Raw genomic sequence first — 18,606 nt, forward strand, 5'->3', positions numbered from 1 at the left:
CAACTGGCTGAGCGCATGTCTAATTTCATTTAAGTGGCTTTTTATGCCTTCCTTTTTAATCAGGACATCTTCCACATAGACCACAGTTCCCCTCTCAGCTACATCTGGGAGAGCTTTGTTCAGGAAGAACCCAAACTCATTCCATTATTGATATACCCGAAGGGAGTATGATTCCATGCATATTGTAGTCCATTAAACAGAAATGCAAACAGATTGTGTATGTTTTGGGCCAGGGGCACGCACCAAGATCCTGCTGTAAGATGTAAGGTAGTAAAGACCATTGAACCTTGTACCTGTGCAAGGCCTTGGTAAATACATGGGATCAGCCACCTTGACACTGGCACCCTCTTATTCAGGTCCCTCAAGTCTGCACACAGCAGCCATTTGGCTTCACCACACCTAATGTAGGGGTGTTTAAGGTAGTGTGGATAGATCTAATAATTCCTGTGGACTCTATATTTTTTAATTATTTCTGCCAGGGACTCCAAACAGGCCAAGCCACGCAAATACAGGCTCCCTGCCATATCCTTCTGGCAGTGTCACAACATGCCAATCAGTAAGCCTGCAATCATAGGCATCTTTGGCAAATACTTTGAAATCCATGAATATTTTCTCAAATGCTCTCTCTCTCTTCCTCATTGGTGCAAGCATCTGCAGCTTGAAAGTGTTCCTCTCCCATTTTAGAGAAGTCTGGGAAATCTTCTAGCTGTGTGGCGGTATCTCTTTGAAGAGACGCCACCCACAAAAATCTTGGCACATCAGCCTCCATTTCAATTGGCTGTTTTTCTTTTTCATATTCACCCACCTGAACTAGGATACAATTGTCCTGATGACAACAAATCACATACTTTGATTCATAAGGGTATACAGACTGAATCCTGAAAAAACCCTTTGGTTTAGAATCTAAGGACTCAGACAATTCATCCTGTGAAGTGATATAGCTTTCAGGGATGTTTCCAATAACTTCATTATTTAGTTCAGCTGTGTAGTGTGATTCCTGAACTGTCATCCCTAATGATGTACCATCTTCCAAGTGAATGTCTTGATGCCCCTTGTTATTCACCAGTATTTGAATGGGGCCATCCTCAATTTTTACTATTGGTGTATATTCGCATTCAAGCCCCTGCTGTCTCATGTATTCATTGAGACTTACAAATGCATCAGGCCATTTCATCTGTCATCCCTTTCTCTACTTTAATGTTATTGCTAATTGCCTTGTGAAAGCAGGAATAATAACATCCTCCTTGATTTATAGGCGCCTTACAAAAGCGCAATAAATAAATAAATAAATAAATAAATAAATAAATACTTGTTGCTCAATTGAATATGGCATCATATTTGCACAATGGTAAGCTTGTCTTCTTTCCTCCAATTCAGGTGCTGCTCCACCCAGTATAGACCAAACCTTTTGATTCAATAAATCTAAAACCATATAAATTATGTGCATGATGTCATTTCCTAGATATAATTTAGCTTTAGTTCCACTGACAATCCATATATTGTGATGAATGTTTTGGACCCTATTGTGATTTTCATCATGCATCTCCCTACAATTCTTTTTCCCAAATCAGGGGCATTTAGGCCAAAAATGTGTTTTTTTTTATTTTAAAACTTGGTATCCCTTCTCTGTCAAGCCTTTGTTTGACCACATTCTCATTAATAAAACTCCTGTTCTGTTCCAAGGCCAAAGCCGCCTCAATCATTTCTGGATGCCATTCACTTGCACCAGTATCCATGCTTGACCTTCCTTCATGTGTATTTCTGTAATTGTTTAAATATTTTTTCCCGATCTAACTCTGTAGCAATATTTTGTTCACAGCCCTCATCTCTTAAATAAAAACTCAATGTGTTTTCATCTATCTTTGGTTGCCAGTTTTTCTTTGGATCCAAATGGATCTTAATTTACTGTTCTTCCTTTTCTCATTATACTTGACACTGGCACATGAGAAGGACAGTGGCACTAGGTACACAGCCATTCTGAAGATACACCTCCACTGCACACTCTGATCTAGAAAAGGTGTGGCATTATTTTGCATTGCTACTCTGGCTCGTCACTTTTTTAGGTTTCGAAGGCTTTTTGGCCAAAGACCACAACTCCCCATTTGCCCCATCAATGAGGGGTGACAATCTCTTAAGGCAATTTGTTCCTAAAAGGAATGGGGTCTCTTCAATAAGTGTGACCACCACCTCCTGTATCAGTCTATGCTTCCCTACCTTGATGTCAACTTCAGTGGCACCTCCCAGAGGTATTTCTTCTACATTGAAATTATGCACAGGACCTTCAATCTGTCTCAATCTCAGCATATTTTGTTGGGGTCTCCCTTCATTTATGTTGTCCAATAGTTCACTTGACATCACAGTTGCCTGCATGCATGTGTGTGTCCATCATTGTAAAAACATTGCATTTCTCTTCAATGGTAACAGGGGCATAATACCTGTCTTCACATTCTTCAAGCATGCGTGCAAAGGAATTGTGAATTGCTGCTAATCTCAGTATTTATTTTCTTTAGGCCTGTCTGGCTTCTTGCTAAGCAAAGGGGCATATGAAATGACATGTTACTCCCCCTTTTGATTTATTTATTTATTTATTGTGTGACTTAGTTTCAACACAGTAAAGCTTTACACACATCACACTACAAATAAAGCACAGTACAAACACATGAAATGTAAAAAGAAGAAAAAAAACATAGAACATATAATTCATTGAAATGCTATATACAATTCATATATCTTTAGGATAAAGTGAATGAATCTGATAAAATACTATTTACAAAGTTCATTACAGAAATAACCAATTGATCACTTGTCTCCACCAACAATTTCCACCAGAGAAGATCCCATGTAAAAAAAGGGGTCTTTTTAAAAAATATAGGTCAAAGGTTGCTTTGCGATATTTATCCACAATTAAGGGCCTAATTCACAGAATAGTTTTATAATGGCAAAACCCCATTGGAAAACGCTCTGTGAATAAGGGCCTAAATGTTTTAAAGTTTTCCTTGTCAGCATACAAAACCGACAGACGCTCACCCTCTGGGGCTCTCATACCTTTACCTATAATATTTTTTATTGGTAATACATTTAAATTGACCATTAACCAAAGTTTTTTTTTTTTTAGGATGTTTTCTCAGAAAGTCCTGCAGCGAATTATATGGTTTTATGTCCATGGTAAAATGGTCAGAGATTTGATATGTCTCTAGAAGTTGACGGTTCTGGATCCAATCATTTTTGTATATTTTCCTCTTGATCTTAGAAGAAATTAGCTCTAAATCATCTGCCAATGTGGAGTTCCTATCCAGAATATCCATGGAACGTTTAAGCCAAGTATTCAGTGTTAGGGAGAATTTTCACTTCTGTGCTAACATCCTCCCACCTTACAGACCCCCAACTCTTTTGCTGGATTTAGGACTTTTTAATTTTAACTCCTGAGTGAGTGGGACCTTTTTCTCACTCTCTCATGTCTTTTTACCTATTTTGTGCTTTCACTGTTTTTGGAGTCTGACAAACTCCATAGGCATCTGCTTTTTGTATGGTGACGCACAGCATCTTCAGTGCAATGTCACTGAGGAATCCTTTAGATTTCTCTAAAGGTTGGAATACATTTTCTTGCGTGAACTACAGTTCCAAGAATGGTAAAGTGAAATGTACTTTTCTTACCTTTTCTCTTTGTAGGTCCAGCACACACCATTTTATTTGGAGTGCTGGGGGGGTAACTAGTAGCCCCTTATCCTACTTTCTAATGTAACATTTTTATGTTACCCTCACTACTTTATGGGGCCGATTCATGGAACAAACGTGCGCCGAAAATCACAGCGCAAGCTGGCGCAAGGTGGCGCAAGTGTGAGAAAGCAAGCGCACACGTGCGATTCAAGTAAGGGGCTGCGTGTGTTTTCCACTGGTAGTGCGCCAGATCCGTGCGTGGTGCACGCAGGCGCACACGTCATTGCAACAACCCAAACGCCGTGCGCGACGTGCACAGGAAAAGCGCACAACGTCCGTGCACACACCAAAAAGGGGGCGGGACACGGGGCCCTACGCGCGGAATGGGGAACAACGCGTGAAAAAGAAGGCGTAACTGGGGAAGTACTGCAGGGAAATACACGGAACGCCCACACGCACGCGAACAACTCATATTCATGGATTCAAATACGGGAAACAAGCGCACGCAAAAAGATGCTCAAAGGCATCAACACGTCCGCCACAGGAAGGCAGGCGTAAGCGTCTCCGCACACAGTATAAAAGTGCGTGCAAACAACAAACACGTTTATACCACTACGATGAATGCCCCATTTCTCGCAGCACTGATCGTGGGACACTGCAGGAGGAGGAGAATAGCCAGGGCCTGCATTTTTTCCCCCCGGACTAGCCTTTTTTGGGATGCCTGACGACAAGATCTACGGCAGGTACAGGTCTCCACCTCGTATCATCCTAGACATTGTCAGGGAGTGGGAAGATGACCTTACATCCCCCACCCTCTGCTCCCAAGCATTGAGCCCCTTGGAGAAGGTGCTCAATGTCCTGCATTTTTTGGCCACTGGGTCATTTCAGTGGACAACTGCCATAGTGAGGGGGTCTCACAGGCCAGGCAGTCATGCTGCCTACACCAGGTCTTGGCAATCATGACTACGCGCCCCTCAGTCCGCAGGCACATATACATGCCCAGAACACCCCAGAAAGGCAGGCCTATGTCCAGGACTTTTACAGAGTGGCACACTTCCCCAAAGTGCTTGGTGCCATAGATTGCACCCATGTGGCCCTACGTCCACCTAGGGCCACTGAGCACATCTACCGAAACCGCAAGCACTGGCATTGCATCAATGTGCAGGTGGTATGCGATGCAAAGGGAATCATCACCTCTGTCTGTGCAAACTACCCAGGCTCCACCTATGGCAGTTTCATATACAGAATGTCCGCCCTGAGCCAGGCCCTGGAAGCTGGGCAGCATGGTGACACATGGCTCCTAGGTGAGTACAAATGCCTGTGCACATGCATGCATGTCACACACAGACAAATAAACAAACCCCAATAATCACAACTATTATCACCTCTCCAGGGGACAGTGCCTACCCTCTGAGCAACCACATGATGACGCCAAACAATAGTGTGCAGGATCATTGTGGCAGCATGTGTCCTGCACAATGTTGCAACATGGCAGGGCGTACCGGTGGACATGGTGGTTCCCCCACATCCCCAACCACAGGCACAGGCGCTGCCCACGACAGGGGATAGGGCACATGGCGAGGCTGCCCGGACGCAGCTTGTGGCCAAATTTTTCACCTAAACTCCCACCCCTGCAGAGTGCACACAGGCCTGGCACATGCCAGGTGACAATCAATGATGACAAAGAGACAGTCAACTGTCACAACCTTACCACCCTGAGAATGTTGCCATGGAAGTGCCACATTGTGTGCATCCCTAGCTACTCAAACCTAACCAATCCTGTGTGACCAAAAGGAACACATGCAAGGTGTGTATCACACACACCTGCAAAACAGGCCATGACAATCACTGGTATGTCACCTAAACCCTCCAAAACCACATCACCCTTTCCTGCCACACCATGACATGGCAAGCAATAGCAAAACCCCAACACAGTACCAATAATGTACGAATTGACATGTGAAAAATGGAAAGTGGCGTCAGACAATGATGCCTGTCATGGAATCAGATGAAATGACTGACCAACAACCTCCCACACAAAACAAGTTATCCCCAAATGAATACCAACAGTTGTAGCATGAACATAACAATGAATGCCTGTTTACATGCACATTGGGCATGGCAAAATCAGCACCGCAGAATCTGTGTGCTGTGTCCATTTCCTGCAACACACTGCTCAGCACACAGCATAGTGACCAGCCATTATGTGTGACGCACACCCTGAGCATCACATGAAAACGACCAACTAAAATAAAAAACAAATGACGCATGTATAGGATCCACACATGTTCATAGATCATGTGCTGCGGGGATACAGTGGGCCCCAGAAGGCAAACTGAGTGCAGATGTGGACATGGAAGGGTGGTTGTACATGTTGTGGGTCATAGTGAGAGTATGTATGTCAGTAGGGACATGCACTCAATACATGCATGTGCACTCAAGTGACCATCAGTGTCCTCTACACATCACATGTGAACATTGCCCATGTGTACACCCCAGCATGTCAAACCACTCCAATCCCCTCACATCTGAAAGGTAAACACAACACATGAACAGGCATTGATCAGCAGAATACATCATGTACATAGGACACCCCAATTACAATGTCAGGGTGCCCATCACATTGTATTCCAAGCCAACTGTCCAACAACAAAATACCCCCCCACCCCTCCCTCACATATCACCATGACCCACTGAACAACTGCACCTGGAGTATGTAGCCTTCTTCCTTGAAGTCTACCTGGCTGAAGGATCACCCTTCCCCTTTGTCTCCATCTTCCACCTTGCGTGTAAAAAGTGTCCAGCACCCTCCAAGCCCACCTTGACTGGCAAAAGCACCAAATCAAAGAGGACTCAAAGGAGCCAAACACACAAGGCAAGCAAAAAGCATGCAGGCAGCAAAATACACCAGAAGAGTCTCCAGTAGATGACTTCAAGTAGCAGTAAATCACAAAGCACAAGTACTAGCACAATGATGGAACAACCAAGGTAGCACAGTGAAACAATGCCACAACAGGATGTGTACCATGTTTGGTACATACTATACAATGATGTACCACAAACTGATGTGTAGTGTCACAGCTCCGGTGTACAGGCGCAGGAGTGGCACGAACCAACCACCCCCACCGTGGTCTGTGTGTCTGCAAGGTCAAACTTACACAGGCCTCTGAGACCTCGGGGGGGGAGGAGGGTCAGGGATATGTTGTTGGGACAGGCATTGGTATTCTGGATAACCGGAAAGAGGGGTTGGAGAGGGGAGTAGGATTGCCAAGGGAAAGTAGGGAATGTACACAAATCTACTATTCACATTAACACATACACAATCAGACAAAACGTGTTCATCATGCACATTGTACCAAATGACTCAAGTGGAAGTCAAAGAGAAACTTATCTCTGGGGTGAGTGCTGGCTTCCTGCCTGTGCACTCTCAGGTCCGGTAACAGGAGCAGTTCAATGTTGCAAAGAGAGTCAGAGTTACTAATCTGTGTGTGCCCATAACACACACACACACCACCATACATGCCCCAAAGTAACAAACTCCTCTACAAACAAACAATCTTGTGTGGTGCTTCGTACCCATACGTAAGATTCCCCGCGTGATGGTTCATACACAGTCAATGCAGTAAGTCTGGTGCACATGGGTGTGTGGCAAATGAAAGACCAATGTGTCAAGATTCACACAACATGCAATCTTCCCTGGGTAAGCAGCTAGACGTTTTTAGCAAGGTACAACTTCAGTACAAGTTGTGTTCCACCATCCTCAACTAAAGTAGGTAGTGCATGTGTCAATTTCAAGATGCAAATGACATGCACTGCACACGAGTCTGCCCCACGCTGAGTGTCCCTGTGTGCTTCTACTTTCCCTGGCTCAGAACGCTACAGGGCTAATACATCTGCCTCAACTGCCCCTGCGTGTGCCCCTGACAACTTTATCATCAACTAGCAATTAGTCCACCAACGCATCTTAGCTGTACTGTACGCTTCAACACCAATACCTGTCCAAGCTGACCGTCAGTGGCGCTACTTAGCATGCATGTGCAACTGGCCTGGTGGAAGGTTGGCTGTGGTGTGGCCCCCTTGTGCTGCTCACCTTGCCTGGAGTTCCTGGAAACACGTCTGCTTCTATTGGATGTATGAGCGCAATCCCTGTGGCTCTGCTTGCGCACACATGCGCATGTCTGCACCACCGAACGTGTCCAGCTGCCAGACGTCCAATGGCCCATGTCTGCTGGCAAAGGTGGTCTGGAGGCTCATTCCCCCGCAGAAAGGGCACAAAACACAGGGGAATTTCTGCAGGGGAATGAGCCTCCAGACCACCTTTGTCAGCAGACATGGGCCATTGGACGTCTGGCAGCTGGACACGTTCGGTGGTGCAGACATGCACATGATTAATGCTGGAAATTCCGCTGTGTGTTTCTCTTCAGGCAGGTCATGACGTGACCATGTCAGAGACGTACATCAGACTTCACATCATCAGTGTGACTTTGACAGGCAAATTATGGTAGCCACTGTCTACAGCATGAATTGCATCAAGCACTTGTACAGTAAAGATAAGAAACATACTACACAATGTATATCAATTAATGTACACATGAATCATGAAACCACACATCTCTCAAAAGAAGAAGACCCCTATAATCCCCACTAGGCGTGTTAACACAAGTAGTACAGCAGCAGACATGCCACAGATATGACAGTCCAAAGCCCTTGTGAAATAGGCTGTAACACCGAACCATCCTTGTGAGCCCATGGATAAGGGAAGCAGGAGTGGCTTATGTGAGTCAGGACACCAAGCTACAAACACATACACGAGACAAGCTTGAAGGGACCAGCTGGAACAGACAGTGGATGCTTTCAAAAGCCATAAAGCACCACACCGTCACATGAAAGCACAATAGAAAAGCAATTTTAAACTATATTAACTAATTACACTAACTATAGAAAACCTACATTACCTAATTAAACTAACTATCAAATCGAAAGTTAATTAACTAAACTAAAAAGAAAAATCAAAAATGGCTACATATGACCCGGGGGGGGGGGCCAGGAGGGGGAGGTACAGGGTGCTGCTCAACACCTACATGCGATGATGTTGAGGAAAAGAAAACCTCCATGGGCTCAATGCCTGCACAGCCCGACCTGTGTGGGAGATACCTCGTCGTCCGAGTCTGGCTCTTCCTGAAAAGGAGGATGTGGCACAGGAGCCTGACCACGCCTAGCCACAGCTTGCCCCTCATCGGCAGCAAGTCTGCCGGACGGGTGAGCCTGGTTCTGTGTGGCGATGACACGTAGGTCTGCATGCAGAACCTCCCGTGATACGCGTGCTTCCTCTTGCAAGGTAACACGTGTAAGACAGAGTTCTTCTTGCAAGGCCTGGCTGGACAAGTGATGGACCTCCCAGCAAGCATGTAGCTCAGCCGAGATGGTACGCTCAAGCTGCGCAAACCTCTCCACTGACCGCACCCTCTGGGACATCAAGAGGACACCCAGAGTGGATCTGAGGGACTCATACTCAGCCCTCAGGGCCTCCATGTGTGCATCTGCGTGAGCAGCAATTGCTTGATGCAAAGACAACATTTCAGCCTGGCGTGCCCTGTCTGAGGCCACCATACCCAGCCTGAGCGAGCGGGCCATGGATTGTGCCGACCGCTGCTGGAGAAGCACCTGCCTAGCAGGGGGAGCACGGATACGGCCACACGCTCCATGCTCACAGCAATGTTTTCCTTTGCTGCCCCCTGGCATTCTGAATTGGCAGTCATGTCTTGCTCCCAATCAGTATACCTCAGTGGCGCGCGGCCACCGCGTTGCTCGGCTTGACACCTGCGGGACCCAAGGACCGGCCGTCCTCATTGGGTTGGCACCGCCTGCGGCTGCATGACTACATGCCCCCATCGACGTGATGGCCCAGGCCCATCAGCGACTGGTTTGGAGGGTGACCCTGCATCCTGACCCCCCACTGTCTGACCCCACAGTGCAGGTGTGTCCACATCAGAATCACTCACCCCTGACATATGGACCTGATGTACATCCAACTCGACATGGACATCAGAGTGGTGATCTGGGCTGGACTTATTGCCAGCCAAAGACAAGATGGTCGGTAGCACATGTGGATTCTCGTGGCCTACCACCCCACGACCCCCACTTGTGCCAGGTTGCTGTAGTGATAACAACCCTGTGCCTGCATGACATCACCATCCTCTAGCTCCATTGCGTCATCATCTGAAAATTAGAGAGAAAAACAGATCACTACACATATTAGAAGCAGACACCACACACACACATGGACATCACACAGAGAGCCAACACATGAAGCAAACATGTCACACACAAAAGAGTACCTGCCATGCATGCCGGGTGAACTTGACATTGCTTCTGTGATTAGACATGTAGAAGGGTGTCATACCGCTCAGAAGTGGGTCGATGCAGTGCTGGACATTTGTAACTTACTCACTATCTACATGTACAAGAACTTCATGAAGTGTATCAGAAAATGTGAAGGCAGTGCAAGGTCAAGTTCAGGCATCACGTGAAATGTGCATGCAATGGGTTGCATGGCTACAAGCAAACCACCCCTCACCCGAAGTGGAAATGCAGGGATGCCTTGCATGGTATCAAAAGGATGACCAGCGACCTGTGCATTGGCAGACAGTGTTGACTAGCATCAATTGCATCATCTGAGTCAAGTGACAACACAGCAGATGATGATGGGTCAGTAAGCAGGACACATGATGAACCCTCAGGAGAACACCCACGTGTGCAGAAGACAATACACCAGTTGGACAGAGTCAGTGGGGGCTGAAACAGGCTGAGGCCTGTGACCCACATAGATTGTCACACCCTAAACATGTGTGGGACGCAGGACTGAGCCACAGTGGCCATGGGAAGGCTGATGAAATGCCATGCAATGTAGGTCACCCTGGACACATACTACAATGATCATCCAGTCAAGGACACATAGGGGCATACATGGAATGCACATGGAGCATGAATGGGCACTCATGTCCCTGCAAAGCATCTGACATCTGCACAGTCCAAGTGAGACACTCTGCATCAAGTACAAAGGATGTACCCCACTGCACATGTCTGGCAGGTTGGCTGGTGGAAGGTAGCATGTACACAGGACGCATGAACAGGCCATTGCATTACGGCTAAATGATGCAGACCAGTGCAAAGGTGATATTGGGGTGCAGGGGGGGTGGAGGGGCAAGGGAGCATGCTACGTGGAGTACCCGCATGAAGGCAGAGGACACATGCACATCAGTCATGCAATGACATAGTCCCAGTGCTGAGAGGAAGGACACCCCAGGCTACATGCAGAAGGCCCAGTGAGCTGGAACATGGACCGGAGGGGCATCCAGGTGACCAGCATGTGAGTAGGCTGCAAGTGTGGTGAATGGGACAGTCCCCGTCTGCTCCACATGTCCACCATCCTGCAGAGCAGCCATGATCAGTGAAGCATTGCATTACTTGCACATCTGAGCCATCTACACATGACATGTAGTGGCAGTCATGCACAACACATCACACAAGTAAAACACACATGGCCTCGACAAACACGCAGCAACACTCACTGGACTGGGCATCAAAGTCTGGCATCTCTCCCACTCCTTTGACCGATTCAGGTGGTATGAACTCCGCAACGAGTGACTCGTGCGGAGTGAGGTCTTCTTCCTCAGGTGCCGGCCCACTGCCAATCACCAGAGTCATGTTGTAATTTGAGGCATGCTTTGCCTTAGCGCTACGCTTGAGGTCATTCCAATGCTTTTTGCACTCTTGCGCCGTGCGCACCTCATGGCCGATTGCACTCACATGTTCCGCAACTTGCTTCCAGTGGGTATCACGATGGGCAGCCATAGTTTGACAATTCGGCCCCACTAGTATGTCACGGTTGTGGTCCCGCACGTAGTCCACCAGGAAGTCCAGTTCCTGCGCACAGAAAGGCTTCTTCCTCGACGTGCAGGAGGTCGTGGCTGTGTGTGGGGTCCCACCCTGTGCTGCAGGTGCAACCTTCCTCCTCTTGGATGTTGGGGCAGACCCTGGCTGGCAAATGCCGCCCTAATCACTATGGCCAGTGGCACTGTTGGATTGAGCCAAGCGAGAGGCAGGTGGAAGGACAACCAAAGGCCTGACTTGCGTCAGTGGCAGCTGGGTGCCCTCGAATGGACCCTGCGCAGCAACATCCGCTGTGGATGGGTCATTGACCGCGACTGTCCTGGTTGGTAGACTCACAACCGGGGTGTTGTTGGCTGAATCTGCCCCTGCACTTGCCAACACCTGGCTGGTCGAGGTAGCAGATGACATTACTGCCCCAGGGACACGTGTCTCGGTGAGGGCAGCCCTGCGTGCACCTATGGTTTTCCTCCTGCCCTGTTGGAAATCTTCCATGGACTCTTCAAGTGCCAATGCAGCCTGCGCTGGCAGACCCTGAGCCTGGGTGGTGATGTCCACAGCTGCACCTGCGGCTACCACTACCCTTGGGCCCGTGGCAGTCGATGAAACGGATTGCCGGGACACATGGGCGCCAGTGCCAGATGCAGAAGCTGCATCTCCCGGAACCACAGGGGGTGTTGGCATGACTGCACCAACACAGGGCACAACATCGTGCCCAAGTGTCGCACCCCTGCCTCTTCCCCCTCTGTGGCCACCCTGGACACCCTGGAGTCCCCCTACTCCCTGGTCACCCTGGCCACATCCGTGACCACGCCCGCCACGAGGAGTACGCCCGGCTCAGGCGCCCCTCACCTTTGGTGGCCTCCCAACCACGGCACAGATGGAGAAGTGCCAATGGGAGGTGTACACAACAATTGTCCTAGCCAATTGGGGCGAAGGGGGTAGGATGCAAGATGTTAACAGCACCCCTGCGCCTGCAAGGCTGTATGTGACCCCGGTGATGAAGTGACGGGTCACGCAATGCTCAGGCACCCCAAAACTGCTGTAAAACCGTGCACGCAACCCCTGCAGCCCACGTGCGTGGAATTAGCCTCCCGCAGTACGCGGTGGCACCCAGGAACACGATAAACATATATGCGTGGGACACGCAGGCTATTATGACCTTAAAAACAGGTACATGATACACATGGGCACCCGCAGTGGGAAAAATAGCATGCGCGACTCACCGTCAGACTAGCGTGATGATAAAAAACATGCGTAGCAAATAACCCCGCCAAAAGAAGAGATACGTCCTTGATCCGCTGTGAAGTTGTGATGGCGCGCGAAACAACACGAAGTAGCAACACACACGTTGGTCTCCACAAAAGGCACGTACAGTGAACTGCTGGGATCCGCTCACCTTTAACCCATGCTGAGGGAAACACCCGCGCGCGTCATGTCACTTACGCGCTTAGGCCCCTTCCTCGAATCACACGCATTCACACACAGACGTGTGCTTTTTTCACGTGCTGATTCAGTATGCACCCGTGTTGAGGGAAACGCCCGTGCGTGTTACGTCACAGACACGCTTACGCGCTAAGGGCCTTTCCACGAATTACATGCTGACGTGCATATTTTGTCACATGCCAAATCACTCCGTATCAAGCTGGCCATGCGACAATACACGGAAGACCACGCTCCTGCCCAAAAGGCCATTTCCCTGCCCCCAAGAGCCCCGAGCACGCTCCCACCTGCCATTTGCTGCTGCCTGCCTGTCTGCTGCCCACGTGCCCTGCTATTTGGTGCCTGCACGTCAGCCATCTGCAGGGGTCCAGTTGCTGTGTCCACCCCTGCTGGAACAGAAGACTCCCGACTGGGATACCATCGCTCCACAGCCAAGCCCCAGTACCCAGTTGCCCACCCACACCTGCCTTGGGGGTCGGCTTGTCGGGGCAAACACCACCTGAGACCACTGGCGACCCCTAGCCAGAGAGGCAGAGGGGCACCAGCTTCAGTGAGAAGGAAGTTAGTGTCCTGGTGGAGCATATTCTGGGGCATTATGATGCCCTCTTCACACCATCGCGCGCTGACAAGGAAGGACGGGAAAGGATCTGGGAGGACGTAGTGGTTGCCATCAACACGGAAGGGGTGGCAACCCATGACATCAGGCACGTCCGGAAGCGCTGGGAGGACTTCAGGTCCAGGACCCTCAACAAGACCTAGCGCCTCATAAGGCAGAGGATGCAGAGGGGTGCCGGGTCAGACTGACCAACATCCAGATGAGGGTCCTGGAACGCATAAGCCCAGCGCTCCACGCCCAGATCCTTCAGAGGAAGACCCGTCTGGAGTTGAGTGGTAAGTGGCCATGCATTGCTGTGTGAAACAGGGCATGTGCAGTGTGCTGGTAGTCAGTTACTTGCCTGTATGTGTAACAAAGGCCATGTATAGATGTGTGTGTGCAGGGACATCATGGTAATGCATGTGAGACCAGTAATGCGTGAACCACATGGATGGTGCATGTGTTCCAATGCAACATGGGGAGCAGCATGCGGAATGCACACATGAATGTATGCCTGTCCCTGTTCTTGGACATGGATGGGGGGTGAGAGATGGGTGCTGCTCTCATGTACATGTATGGTGTACATGTGTGTGTGTCTGAGAAGCGTGTGTGTGACTTTGAAACGCCATGGATGCATGACACATGTCCGTGACGATGTGTAGATTCACTTATGCAGTCTGGTCACCCTTGTATCCACTGTGTCTGTGGTGTACGAGCCATGATGTATGACCCTCCGGTGATGTGTGTGCATGGGATCAGTATGAGCCATGATGCATGTGAGTTTTATGGCAACATTTATGTCAATAGAGGCCCTTGTACATGGATGCTGATGTTGATTGCATGCGCCGTGCCTTTTTCTGCATGTGTGTTGCCTGCATTGACCCATGTTTTGTGGAGGGACAGGATGGAAGTGACGTTTTACAGTGCCACTCATATTTCCTGTCTAGGGGACTATTGTACAGTACCCTGATGCTTGTGTTCTATGTCTCCCTCTATGCAGCATCGAGTGAAGCAGAGGGTGGAGACGGTGCTGTGGAGCTAAGCGGCGGGGATGCCTCCACCGGGAGGCGACGCAAGGCCCAGCCACCCTCCCAGGTATTGCCATCATCCGGGAGCGAGGGGACTGGTGCCGCGTCTGCCACTACGGCTGTAGCGGAAGGGCCGGGTGAGCCCCCACAGGGGATGGCAATGGCGGAAGACGGTGCATAGACATCCAGGTTGGTGGTCTCCACAGAGGAGGGGGGGCCCGCTACTGAGACGCACATGGGGCCTGGTGGGGGTGCAGTCCAGGGCCAGGGTCAGGAGGCAGCACAGGTCGCCACGGAGGGGCCTGTGCATGTCGCTGTCCCTGACCCTGTGACTGCATCACCATACACCAGCAGGGATGCCCCATCCCAGGCCCGTCCGCAGGTAGGGGGAAGGCCCACGTCATCTGGCTCTCCACTACCTGTGGACGAGGAGTCCCATGACCGTATGGGCTCCATCCTGATTGGGGTTGCGTTGCACACACGTGTCATTCGTGATGACGTGCATGCTTCCTGGGAGAACCACGCACGCCATAACGAAGAGCTGCGTGGCAATGTGGCACAGTTGGGAGGGACCATGGTCGGTGGGTTCCTACATGTGTCGCGCACTCTGGCGGACCTCTCCTCCTCTGTGGAGACTGCGCCAGTCGTTCTCCCTGCCGTCTTCCAGCCCAGATTCCAACAGGTCCCCCTGTGGACCTGGCCTGACCAACACAGCCAGCTTGGTGGAGATCCCATCCCTGCCACAGTCGGGAGTCGGCGGTCCAGCAGGGGTGGACACCCCAACAACTGGAGACCAGCAGATGGAGGAAGTGCAGGCATCATCGGACAGGGCACATGGACAGCAGCAGCAGCAGGCTCTAGGTGGGAGCGATGATGGCTCGGGGCCATCAACATCAGAGGGACAGGCATCGGCCAGAGGGCAGGAGGACCCTGGAATGGGTGTGTCTTCCGTGTGGCTGTGGTTGGGCCAGCGTATAGATGCGGAGCGGCGACAGGCGAATGAGGCACGGCTCACCATGGTCAGGGCGGAGTTCTCCATGGGTCGTGCATTGAGGCGGACTGAATGCCTAGAGGCAACTCGCAGGGAGTTGGAACAGGCCCTGGATGCATCCCTGCGAGACCTCGGGGCCAGGGCAGAGGCCCGCCTCCAGGAGATTGACATCGAGTTTGATGATGCCATGTCCCACAACATCACAGAGTGAGCCGTAGGACTTGCCCACCGCCATTGTATATAGTTAGTTAGTTAGGTTTCCTTTCTCTTTTTTTTTTTCTTTTGGGATGCTTGGACAATGCCCCACGTTTTTGTATATAGTTCTTAATTAGGCAGGTTTTTTTTATAGGTTTCATTTCATTTGTTGGGCTCATGGACCCTGGTTTCAATCTCTGTATAGTTGGACTGTGGATTTCTGCGAAAATATTATTTTACTTCACCATGGATCAATGGATTTTAAAATGTAGGTTTCCTTTGGATTTGCTTTGGTGGACAAGGAGTTTTCACTGACTTTATTTTGGATAACTTTGGATTGTGACTACATTATTTTCTTTTTCTTTTTTGGACATGGATTCCATTTGCTTCATTTTGTGCACAATACATTTTGATTTCTTACTTCCATGTGTGGTATTCGCTCTTTGGTTTACTGCATGTCGCAATGTGCATCTTTATGACATGTTGGGTGGGGACATGAGTTGGGGCCTGCTGGCAGGTGCCCGTCAATGCAGAGTGGGTGGGGGTACAGGGGGACATGTGTTGGGGCCTGCTGCCAGGTGCCCGTCAATGCTGGGTGGGTGGGGGTGCAGGGGGACATGAGTCCGGTCCTGCTGGCAGGGGACCGTCAATTCTGGGGGGGTGGGGGTGCAGAGGGACATGAGTCCGGACCTGCTGGCAGGTGCCGTCAATGCTGGGGGGTGGGGGTGCAGGGAGACATGAGTCGGGGCCTGCTGGCAGGTGCCCGTTAATGCTGGGTGTATGGGGGTGCAGGGGGACATGTGCCGGGGCCTGCTGGCAGGTGCCCTCAATGCTGGGGGGGTGGGGGTGCAGGGGGCATGTGTCGGGACCTGCTGGCAGGTGCCCATCAATGCAGGGTGGGTGGGGGTGCAGGGGGACATGACTAGGTGCTCACTGGTGCATGGTGACATTTGGGCTGGCTGGGGGGCATGGCCAGGGTGGATGGGCTGTCTACGGGACATGACCAGGAGTGAAGGGTAGTCCCCTGTGGTGTGGGCTGGCTGCAGGGGCTGCAGAGGGGTTACAGGGCACACCTGGGAGGACACACACTGCAAAATCACGTTTGGAACTCCCCGCACACCCCTCAGAATACACGTACCCCGCTCCTGTGTGATTCTCCACGCGCACCCCCGAAATACACGTTCCCGCTCGCACATGGCCTGTCGCGTGTGATTCTCCAAGCGCACCCCCAAAATACACGTACCCCGCTCGCACAAGGCCTATCGCGTGTGATTCTCCACGCGCACCTCTGAAATACACGTACCCTGCTCGCACAGGGCCTGTCGCGTGTGATTCTCCATGTGCACCCCCGAAATACACGTACCCACTCGCACAAGGCAAGTCGCGTGTGATTCTCCATGTGCACCCCTGAAATACACGTACCCCGCTCGCACAAGGCCTGTTGTGTGTGATTCCCCATGTGCACCCCCAAAATAAACGCACCCGCTCGCACAAGGCCTGTTGCGTGTGATTCTCCACATGCACCCCAAAATACATGTACCCCGCTCGCACAAGGCCTATCGCATGTGATTCTCCACACGCACCCCCGAAATATATGTACCCGCTCGCACAAGGCCTGTCGCGTGTGATTCTCCATGCGCACCCCCGAAATACACGTACCCCGCTCGCACAGGGCCTATCACGTGTGATTCTCCATGCGCACCCCCGAAATACATGTACCCACTCGCACAAGGCCTGTCGCGTGTGATTCTCCATGCGCACCCCCGAAATACACGTACCTACTCGCACAAGGCCTGTCACGTGTGATTCTCCACGCGCACCCCCTAAATACACGTACCTGCTCGCACAAGGCATGTCGCTTGTGATTCTCCACGCGCACCCCTGAAATACACGAACCCCACTCGCACAAGGCCTGTCGCGTGTGATTCTCCACGCTCACCCTGCTGCGAGTGGGGTTTGTGTATTTGGAGAGGTGCGTGGGGAGTTTTACAGTTGTTTTCATGGTTGGGGGGCTGTATGCTGGTCCACTGGCCTGTGCACAATGTAAGGGATTTGTGTGCTGTTCATGGCGCATGGGGCGGGGTTGTTGGCGTAACTGACACTGCTGCAGGTTCGCTGCACCACTCTGCGCGACGGCTCGTTATGGATGTTAGAATCCATGAATACGCTGTGCGGGGAAATGGATTTTGGCGCACGCGGCTGGCGCAGACTGCCACACGTGCACACTGTGCGCCAGCCGCGTGCGCCACTTGTGCGGTGATTTCTATGAATTACCCCCTATATGTCTAGTGGCAGTGGCTTAATTTTTCCTACCATTGTGCTTTTCTACAGCAGGCTGAACCGTCAGCTGCAGTACAACACCCATGGCTGACCATTTTGTCAAAATGGCCCCCGTCTCCTTTTTTCACCATTTTGTGGTTGTGAGGTCTTGCTTGGCTTTCACTCCGTGCGTTGATACAGGTTTGAGCCCTTTGTTTGTCTGGCCTTTGGTGGCCTTCAGCCCGGAAGCCTGCCCCTGGCTCCAGTGTGTCTGGAAGGACAGGATGTGAGGGAGGGTCCTGAAACTCACATGTACTTTGTCTCTAGGAATGCCTGAACAGAATTAGCCCTGATTGGCTAGCTGGCTGTTCTGAAAAGGACAGCCGCCCTGCTGTGTGATTGACAGCCTAGGCTGTGCATGAATGGGAGAAACCTGCTTCATCGGCAAGGGTTTTGGGACTACAAGCAGAGTCGACCACTGGAAGAACACCCAAAGAAGAAACTGTGAACGAAGCCTGCTGCAACATCCTGGTACTTTGAATTGCCTG

This window comes from Ambystoma mexicanum, chromosome 4q (genome assembly GCF_040938575.1).
Source record: "Ambystoma mexicanum isolate Mex_15411 chromosome 4q, UKY_AmexF1_1, whole genome shotgun sequence".
Lineage (NCBI taxonomy): Eukaryota > Metazoa > Chordata > Amphibia > Caudata > Ambystomatidae > Ambystoma > Ambystoma mexicanum.